Here is an 11,051-nt window from a genome sequence, read left to right as displayed (position 1 = left end):
TTCTGATATGTTCTGCACAAGATATGTTCCATTGGTAAAGAGGGAGATACTAGCCTAGGAGTATTTGGATCTAAGGCAAGGGATTGAGTCGGTGACTGAGATTACCAAGATGTTTACTGAGAGAGATCTGTTTTATCCTGTGTTTGCTGCTTCCGACCAAACTCGTACAACCTGGTACATGAGCATGCTCAAGACAGACATCCTCCAGTTTGTGTCTACTCAACGTTATGGTACACTTGTAGAGCTATAGGAGGCGGGAGATTGAGTTTGAGCTCCAGGCGAGGGAGCGGAGGCAGGCTCCAGTGCAGACGCAGTCTGCGATGAAGCGGTTCAAGGATGCTAATGTGAGATTTGGGAGTTAAGGGGCCGCACTTGTGGCAAGTGCGGCAAGGTTCATGAGGTTTCTTGTCGATCTTCTTTTGGGTGCCACAAATGCGGCAAGGAGGGGTATTATGCCAAGGATTGTCGCCAGCTGATAAGTCTATTTTATGAATGTACTAAATTGTCATAAATCTGTTGAATTGATGTATAATTGTCCAAGAACGGCACTACTTTGATGAGTTGTTGGAATTCATATGCAGGTCAATATATTTTACTAAAAGTGTGCGGAACTTGCAAGAAAAATGAGAAAAATGAAGTTAACAAGCGTGAGAGACGAATTTCTAAAGGAATGAAGAAAAATGGTGTTGAGAAATTTGACCACTCTTCAATGTTTTGATCATATCTCAAGATTTAGAGCTCCAATTGACATGAATAAAAAGTTCTAGAAACTAGACAAAATTTCCTACAACTTTCATGTTTTTCATTTTTACTGATTCTACCATTTTCATCACCAAAAAGGGGCAACAAAGATGAGAGACGTCCTAGAACACGTCTAAGACGCCTCCTAGGACGCCTACCTGTTTTAGGCCATTTTCAAGTGCAAATCAAGGAAGGCAGAAGATATGTAAAACGTCCTGAAGGAACCCCAAACGTCCTATATGACGTCTAAGACGCCTACTAGGACGCCGACACGGAAACAACTCCGAAAATCAGTTTTTCAGCACCTATTTAAAGGAGATTTAACCCTAATCGACTTTGGACCTCTCCCCTGCGATTTTTCCCAGTTTTAGAGGGTTCCAAACATGTTCAAACCTTCTCAAAACACGTTTTTTATCATTATTTTCCGAATCTAAAGCAATAAATCATCAAATTCATTATCATTCAACGTTTGAAGATCGTTCAACCTACAGATCTACATCAATTCCATCAAGCTCCAGATTTTATTACTTCATCCCCAAGGTTTCATCGTTCCATAGTTGATTGATCATTAGACTTCATTGAATTTATGATTCCAAGTTGGTTTGTGAATTTTAGCATTAATTCCATTATTTATATTGAAGTTGTGTGTTTTGTTAATCATATGAAAGGCTAAACCACCTAGGTTACTTCCGGGAACATTATAGGATGTTAGGATGAATACATTTTGATTATTACTTTTATTCTAGTCAATTTCAGTTATTATTTCATTCTTAAAGTTATGATTTTTACTTAAAGTAATTGGAGTTGGGTTTTTCTTATTGTGTGATATTGCAACTAAGATAGTGTATTGTTAATTCACTAGTCATTCTGAATTCAAGTAGTTTAGGAACTAAGATGATCAATTGAACCCACATACATTATTTCGAATTTGTAGTATTATATACTCAACATTGTAATAGGTAATCGCAAGACACATTATCGCCAAACCATTAGTTGTTCCTAATCCAATTAGACATAGGGAGTAAGAAAACTAGTTGGAATAATATATTGTGTGCTCAAAATTATTTGTTGCAAGTTAATCAACCTTAATAATGTCTAGGTAATTAAATTGGAATTTAAGGGAAGAAAAACGTGTAAGTCCAACCATCTGAACAACTGAACCGGAAGTATCTTGTTTTGTTTTCTCATTGATATTAGTTTGTTTTAGTAGTTCTTGCATTACCAAGTTTTTAGCTTTTTCATCAACTTTTAGTTTAAATAATTTTGTGACAATTGCTAGTAGTTTTTCATTAACTATTTTAACACAAAGTTTGACCACAACCTCCTCGTGGATTCTACCCTTACTTACCCTAGCTATCTCGTGTGTGTGAGGTTTATTTTTAACCGAGACAACAACCTCGATCACTAGCAGATCCCCACACCGACCACTAGGATCTATTATCACTGTGAGCAGGTTGGCCATATTAAGTCCAACTGTCCTTTGCTCACTACGGGACCGGCACAGGCTCCATCAAAAACTACTTTGAGGATCACCGATGGGTGCCAGGGTAGGGTGGAGCCCCCGAGGGCTCGAGGTCATTTCAGCTCACATCAGAGGAGGCCATGGCGGCACCAAAAATTGTTACTGTTATGTTTCCATTTATCATTCTGTCAATTATTTTATGTTATTCTTATGTTTATGTTTCTGATAGGTACCTTCTTAGTAAATTCCTTGCATGATCTTATGTTATTTGACTCGGCCGCGAGTTAGTCCTTTGTATCCTAGTCTTTTATTAGGGGTTTCGATAGGACCCTTGGAGACTTGGAATGTCTGTTGCAACTTTCCATCGCCAACGAACATGGGATTTCTGCATCGAGTGTTTTCCGAGATTGTGTTTTGGAGATTTTTGGGATGCCTTACTCGATTGATCTGATCCCTATTCCCATGGGAGACGTGTGTGTGATCGTAGGGATGGCCTCATTGAGTAGATTTGGGATTATGATCGTAGGATGGACTCGTTTAGCCGATACAACCTAAATAATAATTGAAGATCTCATTAATCGGAGCTCAACGATATAAAGATATGCCAAAAAAATCTGGATGGTTGGGTTGAGGCCACGGGCCAACAAACCCTATATGCATGTATTGTAACTGTTAATGGATTATTATGTGTAGTATTTTGGGGAACTCACTAATCTTTGGCTTACAGTTGTGGATTTCAATGTTTCGGGTACTTCAGATGGTCGGGGGAAGGTGAAGGCTTGATCGTACACATCATCCTACGGATTTTTATGATTTGAGAGATGTTTTGATACTCTAATTTCTTATGATATTTTGGGAAAACAATGGTTGATTGTTGCATGGCTTTTATGAAAATGACTTCGAAAAGAAAAAAATCTCTATGGTTTTTGGGATGTTACAAGTTGGTATCAAAGTCATGGTTTGAGAGAACTTGATGAACACTTTTGTGTTTCCGGACTCAAACTATGGATCTACAAAATATTTTTCATAATTAACTTTAAAATAACTAAAAGAGAGGATATGATGTGTATAATCAGCTAGAGCTCAAGGAAAGTTATTCCCCATGATACCCACACTTTTTCTATATGTATTGTTGATATGTTAGAAATGCATGCTAGAAGTTAGAATAAAGATCTGATCAGGAATGCATGATAAAATGCCTATTAGGAGAGATGCTTATAAAGGGAGATGCCTTGTTGCATGTAGAGTTCTTTTGCTCGAATGTTGATTGTCTTGTGCTTTATGGGACTCATATTGATGTGAGTTAAATATTAAAGGAATATGTTGAGTTACATTCTACAAAGGTTAAATGACCTTAGAGCGATTGATTTGGCTCTATTACGTAGCTCTCGTTTGAGTCCAACCGTTGTAAGGTTGGGTCTTTTACTCAGAGGACTATTAAACTTGGTTGCATGTAGTTGTATTCATGAAGTAGTTAGCTAATACTGGTAGGGGATTTTTAGTAGCTGATGACATGGTGAGGTGGGGATCCTAGGAGAGCGTATGAAGTGCCTGAGTACAAATGGTATGCTTTTAGCGGGTTTTAGGAGTATCATTATGACGAGGTGAGTTAGAAGATTTGGGATGATTCATGATGAATGTATGGATGGGTGTGGAAGGTAGTATTGGGCCCGGACTGCTGGAGCACAGGATCTATACTCGAATGGAGGAAAGTCACAAGGATTCTAAGATGCCAGTAGAGGATTTATGTGTGGGTTTCTGTATAGTATGTAAAGTATGACGGATTAATGATGACATTTTGATTATTATATTATAGTTTGGTCTTGTTTAATAGGATTTCGATGTTTGGGTGGGAAGTAGAGTCCTTCGAGATTTATACAAATGGCATAGGGTTATGCGGTTGGATTACCACTGAGGTTTCATAGATATTATTGGAGGTGTTGCCTGGTATCATTGGTCGAATCACTGACAGGTTTTTTTTCCAAGTTTGAGGAGCGAGCCGCAGCCTTTCAGACTGTGGGAGAGACTGTTGAGACGACTAGGGGAGAGATCTTGATATGGGAACACGACACGGAAATAGAAATAGGGCTCATGATTTAGCATTTTCAGTGATGGACGAAGAGTTCGAGGTTGCTAACCTAGGTACTAGAAGTCAGAGGGACTTTGATATCTACGGAAAGTGTGGTGGAACCCACGGGTTTGTTTGCCACAAGTTCAAATGCCACACGTATAGAGAGAAAGGGCATGTCGTCCGTGATTGCAAGAAGAGCCAGACGTGTTTTCACTGTCACCAACTGGGTCATCTCAAACCTGACTGTCATGCATGGGTCGAAGGAAGTTGCAATGTAAGTTAGTTGGATTTCTAGTATTCAAGATTGTTGAGATCTTTTATGATGGAGAGGATTAAGCGATTGATCAAAAGCGAGTGTAGGGTGAGTTGTTGTCAGATTCATGATTTCAGGGTTGTGCGCGTGGGCCTTGCATTGGAAACTTCTAAACAAAGATCTCATTGTAGCCGACCGTCCATTCTGGGACAACAAAATAGAGTTAAGAAGAGCACATGTTGCTTAGGTTGTATATCAATGGATGGGTTTGTTAGCTCTTTGAACTGATCCTATCATTAGTAAGAGTTAAGGGTGAGCATGGTGCGGTTCAGTGTGGTTTTTGGCCAAAACCGAACTGAAAACCGCAACTTCAACCGCACCGTTCGGTTTTTTGAAATTTAGAAACCGCACCGTTCGGTTTTTATACGGTTCGATTTTGTGTTTTTTTTCGGTTTTTTGCGGTTCGGTTTTTTCTTTTCGGTTTTTTATCAGTTTTTTTATTTTGGTTTTTGTTTTGCCTTTTTACTAAAACTCAGGTTACTCAACTAGTTATTTTGACTCAGATAAGAAGTGTTAATCATTTTTTGAGAAACTTTATGTAGAGATGAGGAGTGCCAAAATTTTCATCCCCAACAATGTGTGACTCCTCAAAGATGTGGGTTAAAATCCATTGAATTGACTCTCTTATATGAAATATGAGAATGGTGAAGGTTTTATCTCCAATGTGATGGGGGATACTTTTATAAGGCTGGCAAAATTAAAGCCTAAATGATATCTTGGAGATGAACCGATACCACCACCTCTTGGTTTAAAATCAAATAACATAACCACTCATCCAACATGCTACTAATGCTTGAATATAATATGAATTAAATATAATATTTGTTTCACAGGTACATACGATAATATCAATTAATGTATTCATAAAAATGATACTATCATCACTAGTACTCTTAGTATTAAATGCTAAAAAAATATAATAAACATTATTTGTTCTTTTAAATATCATTATATGTATGCTTAAAAATATACAGTCATCCTCTAATAACATAGATATTTATATTTATAGAAATTTTAATTGTCATGAGTTCTTCCTTCTTACAAATATCAAAACTTAATGCATATATATATATATATATATATATATATATATATATTCAGTGCGGTTCGTTTTTTTTTTGCGGTTTTTGCAAGACTAGAAACCGTAGCGCACCGAACATTTTCGGTTTTTGTAGAACTAAAAACCGCACCGTCGCTTTTCATTTCGGTTTCGATTTTTCGGTTTGTGGTTCGGTTTTTACTCACCCCTAGTAAGAGTAGAGCTATTGTTGATTTATCAACCTGCTTCAGGGTATGGTGGATGCACCTCCGCACGGGTTTTGTTCAGTGGTTGTTATTGTTCGAAATTTTCGAGTAGTATTAGTTAAAGGTGTTGTGGGTGCATCAATCCTTTTTCAAGTGTGGAGAAATGGATATTTTTAGACCCACGGTTAGAGTGTTAGAGCAACATTGACTAATTTTCTGGAAGGGCTTCAGATCTATGCATAATCCAATTTCGGTAATAGGGTTGGAAGGGAGTTAATATGATCTCGATTCTGTCAGCATCTAGTTTAATTATGGAGTTTTCCTTCAAACATGAAATTTGGTTCAATAAGTTGTGCAATTGTAGGATCTGTCCAGTTAGTTAAGATTGGTATATTACTTTGAGAAAGTTTTATGGTTAGAATGTTTATTGATATGGATTGTGATCACAAGCTAGAAATCTTAGGGTTTGGACTCTATGGATTATGGACGTATAGTAGAATTCTTAAAGTCGTTAGGGAGTGGTTGACTCCAAGTAGGGGATAACTGCTTGGGAGTAATGGAAATATCTTCAAATGTAGATTAACTTGGAGTTTGTGTCTAAGGACAATAGGATAGTTAGTTTTTGGTTATGGTATGAGTCGAGGCTCACACAAGGAATAGTGTTCAATAGTCGGTTGAAATCAGGGAATCAAAGATTAAGGATTTAGGTTATCTCGTTTGGGGTGTGAAGAACAGGTAATGACGTGCTTTGGATCCATGGATAGGTTCAGGATGAGGGTTGTGTTAGAACCTCTCTGCCTGTTCTTGTCTGATGAAGGCTCAGGTGTAACACCCGCAGATCTAGGCTAGTCAATTTAGAGACAATGACCATCAAAAATAAGTTTTTGATGAAAGATTATTTAGAATTATTAATCTTAACCAAGTTATAGTATATGTTAGAAGGATTCTGTACATATAAAGAACGCCGAAATCTGAGTTATAACGAAGAAGTTATGGCCGGTTGAAGTTTTTACGGCGAAACCAACACGACACCACATAACGTAAAAAATAAAATTGTGATAAACTAATTTTTAGCCTTAGATATCGAAATGAAAGTTGTAATATATGTTAAACCAAGAGTGTGGATAAAAAGAACGTCAAAATCTGACTTCTTATGAGGAAGTTATGATTTTTCTAAGATTTGGCATAGCAGTGCACAACCCGAAATTCGAATTTTAGATCGATCGATTTTTGGCCAACACAACCTAAATGAGAATTGAAGATCTCATTAATAGTAGCGCAACGGTAAAAAGACAGATGAAAACAGACGTCAGATGAAGAAGTTATGAATTTTTAACAGACTTTTCATGTCCCAGCCTGTTAAAAATATAACTTTAAAAATAAATTCAAAATTAACCGACGGAGTCTAGATGAAAGTTGTAGATTACGTCTCCGCCTACGCGTGGATATAAAGAACGTCAAAAACAGAGCTCGTATGAACGAGTTACAAATTATAATAGCATATTTACGTATTAAAATAAAGTATAAATCATATATACGTACACATATATATACATATGTATATATCATTAAAAGGTATCGACGATGCGGTCATTATAAGACTAAAGTTGAATACTTTTGACATTAGTTTAGTTCAAATATCGTTAAATCTATTAAAAATAGTATTCTAAATGGGTGTTTAGTTGTTTATATAACGATAAAGTCATTAAGTAACTATGAGGGTAGTTTTTGAAAATTCAATTACTATAAATAAGAGTCTTGGGCTCTCATGTTTCTTGCATCATTCTCTTGATTCAAGAGTCTTTCTCTTCTTATCCCCCAAGCATTTCAGTCCCTCGTGATTCGACTTCTCTTTCTATAGTTTTACTATAGTAAGGTGAGCGCTGAAGCGCTGCACGAATCTTTTTTAGAAAGATTCAGCAACGAAGTTCTGCCCCAGCAGAGCCCGACTCCTAGCTAAACCCGCCCTTTGTAAGTAAGTTATGCTTACCCTATTTTTATATAGCTTATATTTATAATTAGTATTGTTATTATGAACTTATAATAAATATTTGGGCTATTATTATGACTTATATAAGTGTCGTTATAATATCTTTTTAATTACTCATGGTACGGGGATTCTGGTTTAAAGGGTCGCATATGGTTGTTGGATTTTAGAAGTGCTATATGCTAAAATGGTCCTGCCCTCCGATGTTTTATGTCTGGCCCCTGTCTTTACATAGTGGTTGCAAAATATTGTTTAAACGCTTATAGATTAATAATAATAATAAGACTAATAATTAGTCATGGTAAATATTAGACTAAAATCTAGTGGTAATAATACTAGGTTTCGTCGAATGAAATTATTTTTAAGAAGCGAAGCGCTGTCTGAGTTCGGAATCACCACGTTTACAGGTGAGTGCATAGTTACTTTCATCTTACAAATAGATATAAAGTATTTTATATAAATTACATGCTACGTGTGCATATTATCTGTATACTTGCTATTTATGCTGGATGAACGATTTTATACATGTTTTAAATGATTTAAACTATATATGTATTTTATATCTACAAAATATGTTGGGTAAAACATGGGTAGATTAGAGATGAGATAAATGATGAGCGATGGAAGATGACATGAATGATGAGCGATGATATATGAGTGGTAAATTATGGTGAGAAGCGATGACCTAAGCGATAAGCCAAGCGATGGCCTAAGCGATGACCCAAGCAATGGTCCCGTCATCTAGCAGAGTATGGATGACAATCACAGACTATTCTAGAAAGTCCAGTGGAACACTAGCAGGCTCGCAACCTGTAGGTGTTGTGAACGGTGTGTTCACCCGGTGTACTCTAAACCCTGGTGACTATGTGACTTAGTGCCTGTTGTATAAACCCTAGCGACTATGAGAATTAGTGCCTAAACCCTGGCGACTATGCGCTTTAGTGCCTGTCGAGTAAACCCTGGAAACAATGAATTTCGTGTTGATTCCTTAGGATGATCCTTAGGAATGAATGAACGAGGAATAGCTAATTCTTAGGGTAGATCCTTAAGAGTAACGAAGATAACAAGGATGGGTAATTGGGTGATTGTTTGATGTTTAAACATAATAATTATATTATTGTGGGTTGAAAACCCTATGTACTCACCAGGTTTCCCAACCTGACCCACTCAAGCTTATTTGAATCACAGGTGTCGATACGAAGTTACATTACACTGAGAGATTAAAGAGGTGTAGATGACTAGTGTAAATGAATGTAAGTTCGGTTTATGCATATGTTTCTGCATTGACAATGACATCCCAAATGTTTTAAAATGAATAAAAATACATTTCTTCGGAAATGCTTTGATAACGTATTTATCATGTTTTACTGGGAACAAATTCCACAACATTTTTATTAAAAGAAGTACTCTGATTTTTATAAAGCATAAACAAAATCGGTCTTTTTTGGCCGTAAAAATGGGGATGTCACATCAGGGGTTCGAAGCACGGCCTGAATACTTGATAGGGTTCAACTGGATCGAGTTTCGAATCATATTGATCTTTGATTAGGTATTCTTGTAGGTGGTTGGCAAGACCATGGGTTGCGCCCATAGCAGTTGTGCAAGTGTTGTCAGACTACGGGGTACCCTTAGCATTTACTAGGTTGGTAGATAGGTGTGGAAGTGTGGTAAGTCTACGACTTGGCTCGTAGCATTCTATAGGATGGGAATGTTTCTAAGACTATGGAAGGGTTGTGTATTATAGTATTGTATGGCTCCTGGGGTTTTGGTAAGTGTTAAGTGGGACTGGATTCCTACAGGTCGGTGGGATTATGGTCGTATGTCTATAGGCCCACCAGGCGCTGATCGGGAATCTTCATGGCTGAGATTGGGTGATGGCAAGAACGGTGAGGAACTGTGAGCTTCTTAATCATGTGGTTGGATGGTGTCACGACGTGTTGTGGACCCTCGTGGATTTCACTTATGTGTTGGGTCGATAGTTATGTTGTAGAGATCCGCATGGTGTAATTCGATTAGTCTTTGGCATAATTGGGTATTTTGAGCGGTATGGGGATAATGTTTGTCATAACGAGTGGATGATCGTTTGTCATCATGTATGTCTCTAGATTTTAGACTACTGGTTTTCAATTTTGTGAAGTACATTGATGGAGGAGGTTCATAGTTCTAGTTTTATGAGTTCCCGTTTGAAGTGGTTTTTAGTATGAGTTGGGACTTCGATTTTAGAGAGAAAGGTAGTTGTTGCAGTCGAGTGTTGCAAGTGACCGGGTTGATTGTTGGCATCAGTTTGGTTCTAGATTGTCTCTCGAGTTCAGTATAGATGTATTGATTATATGTATTAGTTGGAGGGGGCAAATGGATGGTGTTAGTAAAGTTCCAAAAAATACTAACCGATTCGGAAATGTTTATAATTTAAGTGAGGGAGAATTGTTACACTTAGTTTCAAAATGTTTCCAATTTCGGAATAGAGAGTCATAAATGGATCAATCAAAGGTTTGAGCTTCATGGAAATAGATTTAGACCCTATCAGATGTTTATAATGTTGGTTAAGTGATTTAATCCTTCGAACTATGCTTTGAAGAGAAAGGGTAAAATGGAAAGTAATATTTCAGGCTTCTTTCATAAATTATGCTTTTAGTTCGAAATGTATTAAGTAAAAAGTAATTTGATAAGGTTATCGGGCTCGTTAATACCTTTATGTGCATATAAATATTGCTGAAAACGAAGATGAAATGAATAAGATATGATTGTTTATAGTTGGAATGGAATTGGGTGAACTCCCATTGTCATGAGGTGATAAGCATATTCTCACGACGTGAGAAGCATGTTTTCACAACGTGAGAAGTAGGCTATCACGAGGTGAGAGCTGCACAACCCAAGCCCACCAATTTTATGGTTTTCTATGTATTTAAAAGGTGGTTCCATGTTTTTGGGGTATTTTTCCACCCTCCATCACACCAAAAGCCTTTTGAGAGAAACCATAGCCTCCCTTTCACCACTTTGAGCCTCCCTTTTCCTCTCTAATCCATTTTTGGAGTTTTTGGTGGCTTTAGAGCAATTCTTTCTTGCAAGATCGATCCTTGAAGCTTGAAATTTGAAGATCTCAACTTTTGTCTACCTTATAGACCTTTATAAGTTATAAAGTTCCAAGCTTTATTGCATTTCATCTTTGAATCTAAGTTCATTTGGTGTTTTGGTCCATTTTAATGAGTTTTGAGTGAGAGTTGGGAATAAA

Source organism: Lactuca serriola, chromosome 3 (genome assembly GCF_051521515.1).
Source record: "Lactuca serriola cultivar US96UC23 chromosome 3, Lser_US96UC23_V15, whole genome shotgun sequence".
Classification (NCBI taxonomy): domain Eukaryota; kingdom Viridiplantae; phylum Streptophyta; class Magnoliopsida; order Asterales; family Asteraceae; genus Lactuca; species Lactuca serriola.
The sequence above is the reverse complement of the archived record's forward strand: the minus strand, read 5'-3'. Positions refer to the sequence as shown.